The following is a 17,425-nucleotide window of genomic DNA, read 5'->3' on the forward strand; positions in this document are numbered from 1 at the left end:
TCAGCGTATGACATTTAAAGACATAAACTCAATGGAGAAATGTAAATTAGAAAACAGATATGCTGAAGGATAAGACAATTGAGCATTTCCACATGAACTGCTTTGGCCCAGAAGACAATCCATTTACTGAAACACAATGAGATCAGGGAGTGACAAGGAAAGGGAGCTGAGGTCTCCCCAGAAAGAAAAAAGAAAAGCTAAGCTTTCATGGACTCCAAAAGGTTAATGGAATGATCAAAAAACCAGGAAAGGGGACAGATTTTTTTACACCAACACAAATAAGATTACACAATAGACTTTAAAATAAATCCCATTGCTACTGCATAAATATAGCAGCATATAGTTAGAACTTCTTTTTTTTCCCATAAACTTCCAGTTTCTCTTCTCTCCTGGCCTCCTAAGACTGGAAGATAGGGGTGCTAACTCCTTCAGTGATTATGTTTCCAAGGGGTGGTTCCCAGGCCCTTCAGAAAGACATATCTGGATTGTAAAATGATTTACATTTCAAAGGGTAAGAGAAAGACTTTACAATTACAAGTTTTCTGAAGTAAATGCTCTAAGAAAAGGGAGGCCTGGGGCCTGTAGTCAGGAAGAAACCTGTCTAAAGTTTAATCAAGCTCACAGAACTGCTAAGGCTGTTCTGGTTACCCTCCAACTTCTTTTCATCATTTCAGGCCCTCTCCTGCATCTGCCCCTCCCTCCCTCCCTTTCATCCTCTCTCCCTTCCAGTCAGCTCAGCAGGTGCCAGATACACAATTCTCTCTGTCTTAAAGTCTCTTTACAAATCTCTTTGTCCAGCTTGTCACTCATGATTTATTTTCTTAGCTAATGTCATTTCCTAGAAAGGCTTACTCGACCCACCAATTTAAATTAGGTGCCCCTGTTTTAAATGTAGGTGTGGATGATGGCACAGATATAGATTTAGACACAATTAGGTATTCTTGGTTCAGTTTCTCTATTCAACTGTATATTCAGTGAGAGCAGGCACCATGTTTATTTGTTCAAAACTTAGCGCAGTACTAGACACATAGACGGCACAACATGATTTTTGAATAAAAAGAGCCTTATGTCTTATTACCTCAGTCAGGTAATCAAGGTCAGCATCAACAGTCTTAAGTAATACTGATAATGTGTACCCTTGATTTAATGTGACGAGAATGGTACATTAACCTCAGTGGTCTTCATGCCCAAAATTTATAACCCCATTTTAATCATGAAAAACATCAGACAAATCTCAACTGAGGGACATTTTGTAAAATACCTAACCAGCACTCCTCAAAACTGTCAAGGTTATCAAAACAAGGAGAGTGTGAAAAACTGTCATCGCCAACAGGAACCTAAAGAGGCATGACAGTTAAATATAATGTGCTATCCTGGATGGGTCTTGAAACAGAAGAAGGACATTAGGTTAAAACTAAGGAAATCTGAATAAAGCACAGATTTTAATAATAATATATCAACTGATTATGACAAATGTATCATACTTATGTAAAATGATAATAATAGGGAGAAGGAGGTATGGGTGTTTGGGAACTCTCTGTACTACCTTTGCAATTTTCTGTAAATCTAAAATAATTTTAAAATAAAAAGTGTATTTAAAAAATACTCAAGTCTCGGGGCGCCTGGGTGGCTCAGTCAGTTAAGTGTCTGCCTTCGGCTCAGGTCATGATCCCAGGGTCCTAGGATTGAGCCCTGCATTGGGCTCCCTGCTCAGCGGTAAGTCTGCTTCTCCCTCTCCCTCTGTGATCTCTCTCACTCTCTCTGTCAAATAAATAAATAATATCTTTTAAAAATGTATGAAAAAATACTCAAGTCTCAATTCCATCTATCCCACATAAATGTTTACTAAGCACATTCTATACCCTAGATATATGGCAAGATTACGAACTATTTGAGCTGGAATGAAGTTTAAGATCTCATGGTCCCCTTGTTTCATTTTAGATTTATTTATTTATTTATTTATTTATTTATTTATTTATTTATTTATTTATTTATTTAACAGAGTGAGGGAGCACAAGCAGGGGGGAGCAGCAGGCAGAGGGAAAGGGAAAAGCAGGCTCCCTGCTGAGCAAGGAGCCTGACAACATGGGGCTTGATCCCAGGAATAATTCCAGGGTGCTGGGATCATGACCCATGCCAAAGGCAGATGCTTAACTGACTGAGCCACCCAGGTGCTCCCCCTTCCTTGTTTCATTTTATTCATGAAGAACCTAAAGTACATATAGCCATCAAGTGCAATATTTAAGACAGGACCTTAATATTCCTACTCTCTGTCCAGTGTTCCTCCTCACACAGCTTTTTGCCTCCTAGGATAACATATAATCCCTTGAAAGAATTAAGCAGTTCGGGCGCCTGGGTGGCTCAGTTGGTTAAGCGACTGCTTTCGGCTCAGGTCATGATCCTGGAGTCCCGGGATCGAGTCCCGCATCAGGCTCCCTGCTCAGCAGGGAGCCTGCTTCTCCCTCTGACCCTCACCCCTCTCATGTGCTCTCTCTCTCTCATTCTCTCTGTCTCAAATAAATAAATAAAATCTTAAAAAAAAAAAAAAAAGAATTAAGCAGTTCGATTGGGCCAATTGATAAAATCTTGTAAATTCAATGACTATCTAGCAACTTGTATTCTTGACAAACTTTTCAATCTTAATTTTAAGCAGTGTCACCAAAGCCCCAAATTAGATGCTGGAGCCTGGATTTTGTACTACTCTATTTTTATGTATTTTTCCTCCCACAGGTCAATAAATCTCTACAATATGCACATGATTTTGAACAAAAAAAAAAGCTTTATTTGGAGTATTTGTGGGGGAGAAGGGGACTGGTATCAATTGTAGAGTGTCAGACTAACTGGTGGTCTGAGTTGATTACTTAATGTAATCTGATATCTTTTAATATCATTGCTTATTATATGATGAATTCTGGAGGTACTTTATTGAAGAAATCAGCATTTATTATGGTTCCTACTATTTGTCAGGCATTATGAAATTGAGACACACAATGGAATGATAACTTCTTTTCCATTATGGAAAATGCAGTCACATGTGGGGAAATGTATGTTATCAAGTCATTTAAGGCATTGATGGGCTATGATGATATGATATGGGGTGGGAGGGTGGAACTGGAGGGGCACAGAGCAGGGGGTAGTCATTTCCCTGTAAGGGGTCAGGGCTGGCTTTGTAGATATGGTGATAATCATTGCTTACATATTCTACAATTTTAGTATAACTTTTCATGGAAATTGTATTCAAATATTCAAGAAGTAAACACAGTTGATATTTGCCACCTGTAATCTCTATCTCAGTATTCTATGCTACCTTTGGGGATTATTATTTGCCTATTCTTGGTCTGTATGATTCAGGAATGACTTTTGACTTTAGGGATGTATCAGAAAGATTAGCTTTATTACTGGCACATTATGATTCATTAGCATAACTCCAACTGTGCTGGTCCAACAATGATTGGTGCAGGGATACACAAATCTCCCAAACTGGTTTGATTCCAATGAACCCCAGGATTTGCATGGATGCCTCTTCCCTTGGAACTATTGGTAGAAAGAAGTGAGCCATGAAGTGCCAGGGACCATTATAGGTATGCTGAGGATAAATCCAACCAGCAGAAGGCTAAGCCAAGAGATGGAGAGAAAGAAATAACTTAATAATGTTATCTGAACTCCAGGATCAAGTCTAGACTAAAGTTAAATTTATGCTTGGACCTTCTAGTTATATGTGCTAAGAAGTCTCCTTCACTGAGAAAGTCACTTTGGGTTTGTTTTTTACCCCATGTGCAATTGGAAGAGTTCTACTGTATAATAAAGCAGACAATGTAGAGATGTTGATTCACCAAATCATCCTCTGATTCAAAATACATGAGAACATCATCTACATCAGAGGTTGGTAAACAGTGACCAGTGAGCCAAATCCATCTGAAGACATCTTGGCTGTCAGAAGGAGTTAGAAGAGCTGGCCTGGCACTAAGGCATGTTTGAAAAGCCTGCTGAAGCATCAGGTAAAGAGATGTCACTTCTGAAGGCAACACAGCAAGTCTTCCCATGGTCCCAAAGTCAGCTACTTAAGAATCTTGCTCTCCATTTGACAGACAATTGCTTTCCTATTCTACCTAAAGTCCTAATCCTCATTGTTGTGCATGCAAATAAATCTGGTTTTGCACTATTTATAAAACAACAACAATAACTTTCATTTACCAAGCACCTGAGCTCCCGCAGGCAGAGGAAGGAGCCTGTTAGCTCTAGTGACCCTGCAGAAACCACAGGGGACAAACAGAGTAAGAGCTGACGTTCAACAGGGGCCAGACACTCTGCGGAGTACTTTAGACCTCACTTCCAGTCTCACGGCACTATGGGGAGATACTGCATGATCCCCATATTGCTCATAAGCAAACCAAGGTTCAGAGAAGTTGGGTCACTCATTTAATTAAGGTCACACAGAAAAGAAGTTACAAGGCTGAAACAGGACCCCAGCTCTAGGACTCCCTCCCACTGTCTCTCTGGTTCAAAATTATGAATGTGACCCAAAGACATATCTGTGGGGTTAGTTACATTGCCTAAGTAATGGGAAGCCTGATCACACTGGCTTAAAGCAACCAGATAAATTTATCTCACAGACAACCTGTTCAAAGGGAAGCATGGTTCCTGGTTCCAGATAGGTTAATCCAGCTCAACAAGGAGAATTTTGCTAGAAGTCCAACCATCTGACTTCCCCAACATATCTCGCTGGCCATAATTGTGCTAAATGCCATTTATAATTACCAGTGAGGGGAATGTAATTACCATGATTTGTTTAGGCCAGTTAGGATTTAGCTTCTGGGCCTGGGGAGGGGTCCAATCTTCAACCTTTCTTGTGGCACATTGGCACCTATTATAATTCTCTTCCTTCCTCTCTCTATATACAAGAATCTTTATACAAATTATGAATGCCTATATATAAAAGTAAAACTATAATTATAACCCTATGTATGTTTGTTTGTATACTCCAGGACTTCAGTGCTAAAAGGCAGAAACATGCTCTGCTCAAGCATGTTTCAGATCTGGTTGTATTATAGTGACCCTGAGTGACTGAGATATGATAACATTTCTCACCATAGATCCTATGCAAACTCAAATTTTACGGTGGAGATTCTCTGTGGTGAAATATGAGGAAAATTCTACTTTTAACAAAAATTGAGCCAATAGAAAATTCCAGTTAAGACATTATATTAAACTATTACAATGAAAATTTTGCTCTGATTAACTTAATGAAAAAAGAGTTATCTAATGATTAAAATGAATGTAAATACTCTACTTAAGAATATGGGCTACTCAGCCTAAGTGCCTAGGATCAAATCCTATCTCTGGCAAATAGTTTCTGTGTATTCTGTGGCAAGTTGCTAAAATTCTCCGTACCTCTGTTTCCTCATTTGGTAAAAGGAGATAATAAAAGGACTTGCCTCATAGGGTGGCTGTAGATATTAAATGAGATAATACATGTACAGTGATTAGAACAGTACCAGGGACATAAGCCCTCTACACATGCCAGCTATTATTACTATAACTTGGTAATATATCCATTGAGATATCCACACTGTCCCTTTTATGCCTACACATTTTCTAGATTTTATTTACTTACCAAACTTAAAATTCTCTAAGACACTATTATCCTTCAGCATAATAGGAGATCAAAAGAAAAAAAATGAACCCTAAAATGTTTAAAATTGTTTATATTTCATGAGCTTCAATGAGTCAATGTTTTCAGAAGCCTGAAAAAGAATAAAATCATTGGCTTCAAACACATATGAATTAGTGTTTATAGAGTAAAAATTACATTGGCAGCATTTGAAAGTGAATAAAATCCTTAGGAATGTGCTCCTTGTGATCCAATCTCCAAAAACAGGATGCTACCTAATTTCCAGCATCTCTCTTAGTGCTTTTGCAGATATTAATCACTTCTCTATTTTTCATGGGAGAAGATTAGGGGACACTTAGGAAGGTGAGGTGGCTATAACTGAATTAAGATGTATAAATGAATGGGGATGTGGAAATGTAAGACAGTGCAGTCATCATGACACAGGGGAGGGGATGACAAGCCTGCCCTACAGCAGGGATTTGGAAACCTGTTCTCACCTCTCTCTGGGGAGGCCTGGCGGGAAGTGCTGCTTCCTGAGACCCAAGTTTTGGATTCCCCAAATCTTTGAGGGAAGCTGCTGTCAGCAAAGCATCAAGGGGTCAATGATGAGGTGAGTGGAGGGATGAGAGTTGCTGGAGTTCTCCGATCATTACAGAGAAACTTTGGATCAGGTCCAGATTCCATTCTTGCAGGGCAGAGGGTGATAGTGTTGCTTAGGACTTCTGGTTTGGCCTTCCACCTGCGTGGGATGGATCCTAGCTCCATCCATCCCTTCCTGGTTGCATGGACCTTAGCCAATCATCTGAAACATCTGTGCTTCAATATGCTCATCTTATTTAAAATAGTAATACCTACCTACTAGGGTTGTTACGATGGATAAGAAAAGTAATAGTTATCCATCTCTCTCTCTCCATGGTGTGTGTACCTATGTATTGCTGAGATCAATGTTTTACACAAAATAAGCACCTAGTATCTATCACCATTATTTTTATGAAAACTCCCATCACGTCTCCCTTTCTCCCGGAAACTTCAGAGAAGTCAAGATGTATAGGATACCCCCAAGGTCTTTAAGACCCTGTCTCAGACATATAGCAGGAAGGGAAAAATGAAGGGAGGGAAACTGGAGGGGGAGACGAACCATGAGAGATTATGGACTCTGAGAAACAAACTGAGGGTTCTAGAGGGGAGGGGGGTGGGGGGATGGGTTAGCCTGGTGATGGGTATTAAAGAGGGCATGTACTGAATGGAGCACTGGGTGTTATACGCAAACAATTAATCATGGAACACTACATCAAAAACTAATGATGAATGATACATGTCTTTCTCTGATTGAATTATTTCGCTCAGCATAATACCCTCCAGTTCCATCCACATTGTTGCAAATGGCAAGATTTTATTCCTTTTGATGGTGGCATAATATTCCATTGTATATATATACCACATCTTCTTTATCCATTCATCTGTCAATGGACATCTTGGCTCTTTCTACAGTTTGGCTATTGTGGACATTGCTGCTATAAACATCGGGGTGCATGTACCCCTTCAGATCCCTACATTTGTATCTTTGGGGTAAATACCCAGTAGTGCAATTGCTGGATCATATGGTAGCTTTATTTTCAACTTTTTGAGGAACCTCCATATGTTTTCCAGGGGGGCTGCACCAACTTGCATTCCCACAAACATTGTAAAAGGGGAGGATATGTGCTGTGGTGAGTGCTGTGAATTGTGTAAGACTGTTGAATCACAGACCTGTACCTCTGAAACAAATAATACATTATATGTTAAAAAAAAAAAGACGAAGAAGAAGATAGCAGGAGGGGAAGAATGAAGGGAGGGAAATCGGAGGGGGAGATGAACCATGAGAGTCTATGGACTCTGAGAAACCAACTGAGGGTTCTAGAGGGGAGGGGAGTGGGGGGATGGGTTAGCCTGGTGATAGGTATTAAAGAGGGCATGTTCTGCAAGGAGCACTGGGTGTTATACACAAACAATGACTCATGGAACACTACATCAAAAACTAATGATGTAATGTATGGTGATTAACACAACATAATAATAAAAAATACTAATGATGTAATGTATGGTGATTAACATAACATAAAAAAAAAAAAAGACCCTGTCTCAGACAAAGCAGGCTAAGCAAAATACTGCTGTGGTATCCATTTAAATGGATTCTTCTACTAATAAAAAGCTGTCCTCTTCAAGGCTGTCTCCGTCTGATTTTTTTAATCTACCCTAAGATATTAGAAAGCACTATATTTATATCAGGCATTTAATCATTGAGAGCTGTAATCAGGAAACCTGACTTGTGTATAGACCTCCTTCTTGACTGACTGGAGCAGCATTCAAATGTAATGCACTTCTCCACTGGCGTGAAGGTGGGAGAAGAAAGTCAGTGTTCTCATTGGACTAGCTGTCGAGTTATGGACCACACTGTCCAACTTGACCTTTAGGAGCCAGACATGAAAGCACGAGGTGCAATTAAGTCTTCTGTTATTCTCCATAAGTGGAACATTTTAAGGTATGAAACCGATCATCTTGACAAAGGCCATTCTAGTTAGAGCCTTGTGCCTAAGACAAAGAGCTGGGCAAGGCAGACACAACACAATCTGGTTTTGATCAGTAAGAAGCAAACTGACTTTGGTTAATATAAGCACACTGGTTTTGATACTCACATTGTACTTATATTAAGGCAGGAAAATATATATCTATTGAACCCTATTTGAAACTGGGCACACTAAATGAGCAGGCATTCCTAATGATAGGCTGCTATAGATGTGTAAAAAAAATATATCATAAAGCATTTTAAGCTTAAATGATTAGATTTTTTGACTTTATAAATATTGAAGACAAGGCAAACCTTCTACCTAATGCTGTAAATGATGGCAATCAATCACTGGCAAGTAGAGGAGGTCATTTGCAAAGAGGCTGGAAAAGATCAATATGGTCTCCTAGCAACAGACCTGCATACTGCAAGATCCTGCAGCCATCTGGGACCTTTCAATCTCTGACCTGACCCGATAAACCACAGCAGGGTCACTCTCTGCATTTCCATAATCCTAACTCAGAGAACCTATTTCCCAATGACAAAGATGTTAGTACTTAGCAAATAAATATGAGGGGGAGTGAGCACCTAACACAGAATAGTATAACAGAGAGTTAATTAATCTATATCTGTGGCAAACGATATTTAATTTGACCTAGATAGCACTGTATAAAATAAAACTGAAGGTACAAAGAAAATCAAATGCTCTTGCTCAGCAAATTCAAATTATAGAAATTAACAAAAAATAAGAATCATTGGCCTCTGGGGTCTAGTAGTGTTTATTTTTGTTTGTTATTCTAATCAACATTAAGCTACATCTTTTATATGATAATCAAAATAATTTTCCAGATAGAAAATGTTTTGTTATTCTGACCTTATCCCAAATTGATTTTTAATTATATATTTTGCTTCCATTTTTTTTTACACAATCTTCTTTTTAAACCCAGTCATTTCAATTAAGAATGACAAAGACAAACAAATTATTATAATACGGTGTGATATATACAAAGCATATGCTATAACATGATCCTAAATGGAACACTTTACCCAGCCTGTCTTAGGGGTGGTGGTAGAGGCAATATTTCTGGAGGATTTGATATCTGAACAAATTTTCTTAGTAGTTAAGTCTCTTTTTGGACTGAGTTTGTCTGGTTTCATATCACAGATCCAAAACTGACTAGCTGCTTGACTGGGTAAACTACATAACATTCTGGTGCCTTAGTTTCTTCAGCTATATAATAAATATTGGAAGTTGTTCCAAGGATTAAATTAATATGTGTAAAGTGCTTATAAGACTATCTGGCATAAAGACGCCTGGGTAGCTCAGTCGGTTGAGTGTGTCTTGGTTTAGGCTGGGGTCATGATCTCAGGGTCATGAGTTCGAGCCCAGCATTGGGCTCTGCACTCAGCTGGAAGTCTGCTGGATAGTCTCTCTCTTCCTCTACCCCTGACCCCCCACTCACATGTGTGCACACTCTCTCTCTCTAAAAAGAAATAAATCTTAAAAAAAAAGACTCTCTGGCATATAGTTAGTTCAATAAATATTAGTTTTCATGGTTATCTTTAGGAATACCTAATTTGATATATGCTAATTTCATCAATTAACTCAATAAGTATTTCCTGGGGGCTTACTCTGTCAGTCAAGGCTCTGAGCTTTTGTTCCATAGTAGTGAGCATGAGACAAAGTTCTTGTTCTCATGGGAGTAAATCCCTAAGATCAAGTCCATTCATCTGCCATAGAAGACATTGGGAATGGATGTCTTGAATTTTAGGTTTCTAAAATGAGCAAAATAATACAAAGAAAGCTCTAAGCATGGGCGATAGAGTTTACCACACTTCTTGACAACTCACTTTGCTCCAAGGAAAAGGTTAGGGAAAAGAGATGAAAATTAGATTTAAATTTCCTCAGCTTGCATAGGCAGTTGGTATAGATGTGATTTGAGAGGCACTATTGAAAGGCTCAAGCTTCTAAATCTCTCTTTAACCATAATATTCTCATTATTAGAACTTCATTAGTTTGGGATAAAAAACTATGATCCTTGGAACTCACTTTCAGCACACACATTTTTCTGGTAAGAATGACAAAAATTAAGTCACAATTATCTACTAGTACAATATGAAGATCCATCTATCAGACATGAGCAAGCCTGTCACCTGGGAAGGTATAAGAGCAGTAGAAGAAAGAGTCAGGGAAGAGTACAAGAAGGGATCATGTTCCCGAAGGATGGAAGACCCTTTGCCAGCACTGCAGAGGAGATCCCTGGGCAGCCTGGGGTCATAGGCCTGAGGGCTGTGAGGATCTGTCAAGAGAGGGAAGGAGCATGCAATGAACATCACTCTCACTCCCCAAAACATGACAAAACAAGACAAGAAAAATAACACATTTCTTTGTTTAAGAGAAAGATGACCTGGATTCCAGTCCAGCTTTATCATTTACTGTCTCTGTGACCCTGGGGAACTCATTTAACTTCTCTGAGCTTCTGCATCTTCACCTCTAAAATGGCAATGCCAATACATCTCTTGCTAGACTGTTGTAAGAATCAAATGAAATGATATATGTAAATCTTAGCTTATATAGTAGGCATGCAATATGTAAAATGATAATGATGGGCTACCTGGGTGGCTCAGTGGGTCAAGCGTCTGACTCTTGATTTCGGCTCAGGTCATGATCTCAGGGTCCTGGGATTGAGCCTTGCATGGGGCCACATGTTGAGCAGGGAGCCTGCTTGTCTCCCTCTCCCTTTGCCCCTCCCCCTGCTTGCGCTGTCTCTCTCTTGCTCTCTCTCTCAAGAAAATCAATCAATTAAATAATAATGACAAAGATAATAGTTATTTTATTATTTTCATTACCTTAGAGCATAAATGTCCCTAAGTCAGGAAGGGAAGAGGTGCTCATTTCTCATGTCATTACAGTACCCAGTAGAGAGCAACATTAAGTTGGGGGCTTGTATACAACATACATATATATGGCTTAGAACCAATATGTGAATACTTGAGCATGAATGTCCACATTGTGCACAGTGCTGTGCAGGATATCATGGAGAATACAAGAAAAATATGAGATGACCATCACTCTCAAGTAACTTTGTGAAACAAAAACACACAATCCAGAGAAGGGTCAGTGCAGCCAGAAGATAAGACTTTTAAGAACAGAAAATTACTAATCTAGGGGCACCTGGGTGGCTCAGTTGGTTAAGCATCTGATATTGATTTTGGCTCAGGTCATGATCTCAGGGTTGTGAGATGGAACACCGCATCGGGCTCTGAGCTGGGGTGGAGCCTGCTTAAGATTCTTTCTCTCTCCCTCTCCCTCTGCTCCTCCCCCACTTCCTCTCTCTCTCTCTCCCTCCCCCTGGCTAAAAAGAAAGAAAGAAAAAGAAAGGAAGGAAGGAAGGAAGGAAGGAAGGAAGGAAGGAAGGAAGGAAGGAAGGAAGGAAGGAAGGAAGGAAGGAAGAAAGAAGGAAAATTACAAAATAACTGATTTGGGTGTTGAAGAATAGAAAGAATCTGGATGAGAGCAAGAACTAAAGAAGGATTTTTCAGGTTGAGAACAGCATGATTCAAAACAACTGATGGCATGTATAGAAACCCAGCCAAGGGCTAACCTAAGTCAGGGAATAAATAGAAGTGAGAGAAATGGCCTGAAACCACCATGTGGAGCCGTCCATGGTGGGCCTTAAGAAATGATAGCAACATTTCTTGCACAGCCAGAAATACTAGATCACCTCATAAAATGAAACGTAAGGTCCTAAGTTTTTTGAGAATAGCAAACAGTGGCAAAGGATTAACAATGATAGGACTCACTGATTGAACATAACCTAGGAAATAAGCCACAGTAAAGATGGTTCTTTTTTCTCTGTTAGATACAACTCATTGCCTGGTATCAAAACATTAATTTCCAAGGAAAAATAGATTATGAAAAAGAGTAATTACACATTTGGCAACATAATAGTTGCCTTTACTTTTTTCTCTACTTTTGCACTGATTTCCAAATAGAGTTGGCAAATGCAAATTACAAACATATTAGGCATTTCATAAATATCCCACACATTTCCAGGGCAGCTCAGAGCCCAAATGTGGAACTAAAGTCTGGCAAATAAAATGTGAGATCACCTCTCAGAATAGCTGATAGAGAGCACCAAACTGCTGCTTCCCCCCCCAAACTGGATGTTCCTACATTGTCGGTACTCACCCTGAAATTAGAGGGTGTCAGCCTATACCTCATTCGTTGATCTGTCCCATCCAGGAGCCAGGTTTTTACATCATGAGTCTTATGGGAGGGAGGACATGCAATAAATGAGAAAATGGTTTTAATGGTATTGAGAAGGAGTCCATCCCAAGCCCTTCTGGCTTAAGAAAGGGAGCCATATCAGTAGCTCTTACTAACTGTGTTCACAGATCAGAATCATTGATTCAGTACAGCAGTATCTACCAATGCTGTGGAATAAGAGACAGAACTCATCTGGCCTTATCATCAACAATATACAGCTTTATATTTGTTGTTCCAGTCTCTTGGCTTAAAAATTGAATTAATTTAAAATAAATAGTAATAAAGGTGAGAATTCCTTTTTTTTTTTTTTCATTATCTGATCTGTTACTACAAATACAAAGCAAACACTTAAAATGTTACTCAAGGCACAGACAAGAAATTAGGGGAAATGACACAGACTTTTTCCTGAATTATGGAAAGAATTTTCAATATGTGAATATTGAACAAATAATTCATCATTCAATACTTAGCTTAATTAAAGATCCAACATCATTCATTACAGAAATAGGGGAGAAAAATAGGAAACGCTTTCTTAATGTGATATGGGGTATGCCAGTATATGAGGGAGGTGTGGTTGGACATGAATGTATATTTTCTCTAACCATTGAGGCTTTCATAAATTCATGATTCATCTTACTCATTCTTGAATTGCATAAAAGACCCATACTATATTATTTTCTCTGAAGAGCAAGGGCTGATTTCCTATTCATTTATAGTCAACAAATAATTATTGAGCAATAAGCACTGTATTATTTTTGAGGCTGTTGCATAACTTGGCATTTTTTAGGAGTTTCTGTTGATTCCCAGTAAGTAGACTCCAGCACAAATGAGTTACCCTGTGGGCAGGCAAGATACCAGACTTTTCAGTTTCTGAGATCCTGTCCAGCTGCTGCCCTGACATAGATCACCATACTTCTATCACCGTGAACCCTTGATATTTAATGAACTATTTTTTTACAATCTTAGATTTCTTATGAACTGAATCACTAGCAATGATCTATGACAAATTGAGAGTTGGTGATTTCATAGATAGAGAGAGAAGGCAGTAGAATAGCTAAGATGGAAAGCACGGCTGAAGTATTTAAGACAGAGAAAGGAAAATAAAAAAAAAACAGGTCTGGGTAAATAAGAGGTAAGAATAATAGTGCTATAATCAAGCCAAGGCCATAGGTCTGTTCACAGATGATGTTAGGCAATAGCCTTCTTTGAACAACTTGTCAGTAAAGCTGGGAAGCACATCCCACTGTACAGAACCAGGGATTTTCATGAAAGGCCAAAGAAGTCTTCTGGAATGGAGCACAGGAGATTATTAGAACCCTGACTTCTTTTGCCCTAATGAAGTTTAGCATAAAAAAGAAAAAAAAAGTCCTATCTACCAGGGTTAATCCAGACATTGCTAGAATATTGGAAAGAATAAAGGAAGCCTCTAAAAGGAGGAAAAAAAAGAATAATAGTGTTATATTAGAGTAGCTAGTACTAAGAGAGAGAGAGAGAGAAATGCACAAAGAGAATTTTATCTCCTCCTGCTTTTTTTTTCAACTTATATCAAGTCTGATTTAGTTAGCATATGTTGGTTGCAATCTCTCCCTAGCAACAGCCTCTCATTGGTCACCCAGCCCCCATGCGATTCCATGAAATCCAGTTCAGCTTTTTGCCTAAACACAGAGCCCCACCACCACCTTCATGATAAGATAAGCAAAAACAGTTTGAGAGGACAGCAATAAGACCAATTCTTTTTTCGTTAGGGCCTAATGATCTCCCCTAAGGGTCTACCTTATCAAATATACCCATACAGAACCAATCTCGCCCTACCAATTAAGCTCTCATCTTTTTGCAGTAAGATCAATAAAAACATTACTGAGGTATCGGTTGTCTAAAATATGAATATGAGCATGCATAAATTCAATCTTAAATTGCAGAGACACATCTGGAGAGAATATCTTGGAGCAAAATACTCCTGGGAACTCCTAGAGAGCCAAATTCAAAGTCAGGAAAGACTTGATAGAACGGTCTGCATCAGGACTTAGTTACCAATACATTGAAAGGAGATTTTTTTTTTTAAGATTTTATTTATTTATTTGACAGAGAGAAAGAGCACAAGCAGGGGAGTAGCAGAGGGAGAGGGCGAAGCAGGCTCCTCGCTGAGCAGGGAACCTTATGCGGGGCTCGATCCCAGGACCCTGAGATCATGACCTGAGCCGAAGGCAGACGTTTAACCAACTGAGCCACCCAGGCGCCCCAGAGATATTTATTCTTAAATTACAGATTCATCTATAAGGAGATCCTACAGCATGAAATCAAGGATGGAACCACAGAATTTGTGAAGAGACAATTTTAATGTCATACTAGGTTGTTAAGTTTTACTTAAAAGAAAAAAAAAAAGCAAAACTCAGTCATTCAATAGCAAATTGAAAGATTGCTCAGGATTCAGCTTACTTTTTATTCATTCCACATATGGGAGGAATGTCCAAGCTACCTTAATTTCCATAAGGTGCACTATTTCTGATATTTTAAATAATATTTTATTGCCTAGCATATATCTGTACTCATTTCTTTGTTCATTTTGCTCTCCCAACACTGCAGTCTCCACAGAAGGAGTCTAAAATGAAAATATATCTTAAGGCAATGGGATGATATTAAGTGAAAGCTAACATTTTTTTTTATTGTGATGTATGATTTCTCCTATTATAATGAGTGTCCTTGAATTTTGTGATGTATGATTTCTCCTATTATAATGAGTGTCCTTGAATTTGTGCCAAGTGAAGCATTCCTTTCAGCACCTCTCTCTGGAGCTGAGGACAAACTATATACTGCTATGGTATTTGTTGCATTTCCAAGGGGAAAAAAAAATGTCCACACTCTCACCCCTCCAAGTGGAACATCTGAAATGGGAATTAAGACAATGCCAAGATGGCATTAAAAACCGGATTGCGGCACTTCCTTGTATTGCCAAGTTCTCTTAAAAATGCACCTTCCCACAAAATCCTATGCCACTGCAGCGTCAGGACCGGAACAGCACTGTTCTAAAGGAAGGGAATTGTTTTTTTATTGCTGTTGTGATACAGAGACAATGAAATGTGACACTGTTTCTTTTCCTAGGAACTAACAGCTGGGACAAGACCCTGAAGTAGTTTCACTTTGCTTTCAGTGTAACTCGATTTCCACTTCTCCCGGGACACAGTGATAGGAGGCACCTGCAGCCTGAAGGTCACACTGACCTCAGTTTTCAAGAAATGGACAACAGTGAAAGATCCATGTACCCCAGAGTCACAGAGATAATAGCCATTCCTAAGATATCCATGTGGAAATGATTTTTGTCCTTACTTCTTTGGTCTGGGTCATAGTTCTGTTGGCTTCCGTGAGTTCAATGAACATTGAACATTTACTATGCTCCAAGCAAGGCACTAGATATTGGGGGTATGAAGATGAGTATATTAACTCAGGGTCCTGTCCTTGTAGTGCTAATAGGCATCATGGATGTGCTCAGATTCACTACAACATGGTACAAGGTAGGAAAAAGCAAGCCTAGGAAAATGGTGATTAGGCCTTGATGGAGGTTTGAAGCAAGAGGCTATCTGATCATTTTAAGAAGCCCTGTGGGGTTGCGCCTGGGTGGCTCAGTCGGTTAAGCATCTGACTTCAGCTCAGGTCAAAATCTGGGGGTCTTGGGATCGAGTTCCATGTCAGGCTCCCTGCTCAGTGGGGAGTCTGCTACTCCCTCTCCCTCTGCCCCTTCCCCTGTTCATGCTGTTCTTTCACTTTCTCTCTAAAATAAATAAATGAAATCTTTAAAAAAAAAAAGAAGCCCTATTGGAAAAGCTGAAGGTGGGTGTTAGGATCAATAATCATTCTTCAGAGCATACATTCACTCATACCCTCTATGTTTACTGAGTGACTACTGTGTTCAAATTGTCTCAAAGTTTAATCATGAATAAAGACAAATTATTATAACCAATAAGGGAAATACTATGATAGAAATGTAAGTGGTTGTTATGGGTTGAATTGTGTCCCCTCAAAATCCATATGGTAAAGTCCTACCCCCGTACATCAGAATGTGACCTTATGTGGAGATAGTGTCTTTACAGAGGTAACCAAGTTAAAATGGGATCACTAGGCTCTTTTCCGGTTTCTGCGGTGCAAAGAACCATGAGCAGCAAAGTCTCCGGTGACACCCTGTACAAGGCGGTGCAGGAAGTCCTGCACGGGAACCAGCGTAAGCGCCGGAAGTTTTTGGAGACGCTGGAGCTGCAGATCACCCTGCAGAACTATGACCCTCAGAAGGACAAACGCTTCTCGGGCACCATCAGGCTTAAGTCCACTCCCCGCCCCAAGTTCTCCGTATGTGTTTTGGGGGATCAGCAGCACTGTGATGAGGCCAAGGCAGTGGATATTCCCCACATGGATATTGAGGTGCTGAAGAAACTCAACAAGAATAAGAAATTAGTCAAGAAGCTGGCCAAAAAGTATGATGCCTTTTTGGCTTCAGAATCTCTGATCAAGCAGATCCCATGAATCCTGGGCCCAGGCTGGAATAAGGCTGGCAAGTTCCCTTCCTTGCTGACCCACAATGAGAACATGTGGCCAAAGTGGATGAAGTGAAGTCCACCACCAAATTCCAGATGAAGAAGGTGCTATGTCTGGCAGTGGCTGTTGGCCATGTGAAGATGACAGATGATGAGCTTGTGTACAACATCCACTTAGCGATCAATTTCCTGGTGTCCTTGCTCAAGAAGAATTGGCAGAATATCCGGGCTTTCTACATCAAGAGCACCATGGGCAAGCCCCAGCTCCTGTACTAAGCCACAGCTCAATAAATCCTAGTGCTACCCTTAAAAAAAAAAGAAAAAAAAAAGGGGGATCACTAGGATGGGCCTTAATCCAACTTGATTGCTTTATAAAAAGGGAGATTTTGGACCCAAATATATGCATACAAGGAGAAACATGATATGAGCATGAAGAGGGTTATCTTCATAGCCAAGCTGAGAAAGTCCCAGAACAG

General features: G+C 39.6%; 1 pseudogene; it reads left to right on the forward strand.

Moving 5' to 3' along the window:
* The first annotated feature begins 16,572 nt into the window (after window positions 1-16,572).
* On the forward strand, window positions 16,573-17,225 carry LOC123858957 (large ribosomal subunit protein uL1-like; annotated as a pseudogene).
* The last annotated feature ends 200 nt before the right edge of the window (window positions 17,226-17,425 follow it).

This window comes from Mirounga angustirostris, unplaced genomic scaffold (genome assembly GCF_029215605.1).
Source record: "Mirounga angustirostris isolate CCGP_5_RB_7025 unplaced genomic scaffold, mMirAng1.0.hap1 SCAF_4, whole genome shotgun sequence".
In the NCBI taxonomy this organism is placed as follows: domain Eukaryota; kingdom Metazoa; phylum Chordata; class Mammalia; order Carnivora; family Phocidae; genus Mirounga; species Mirounga angustirostris.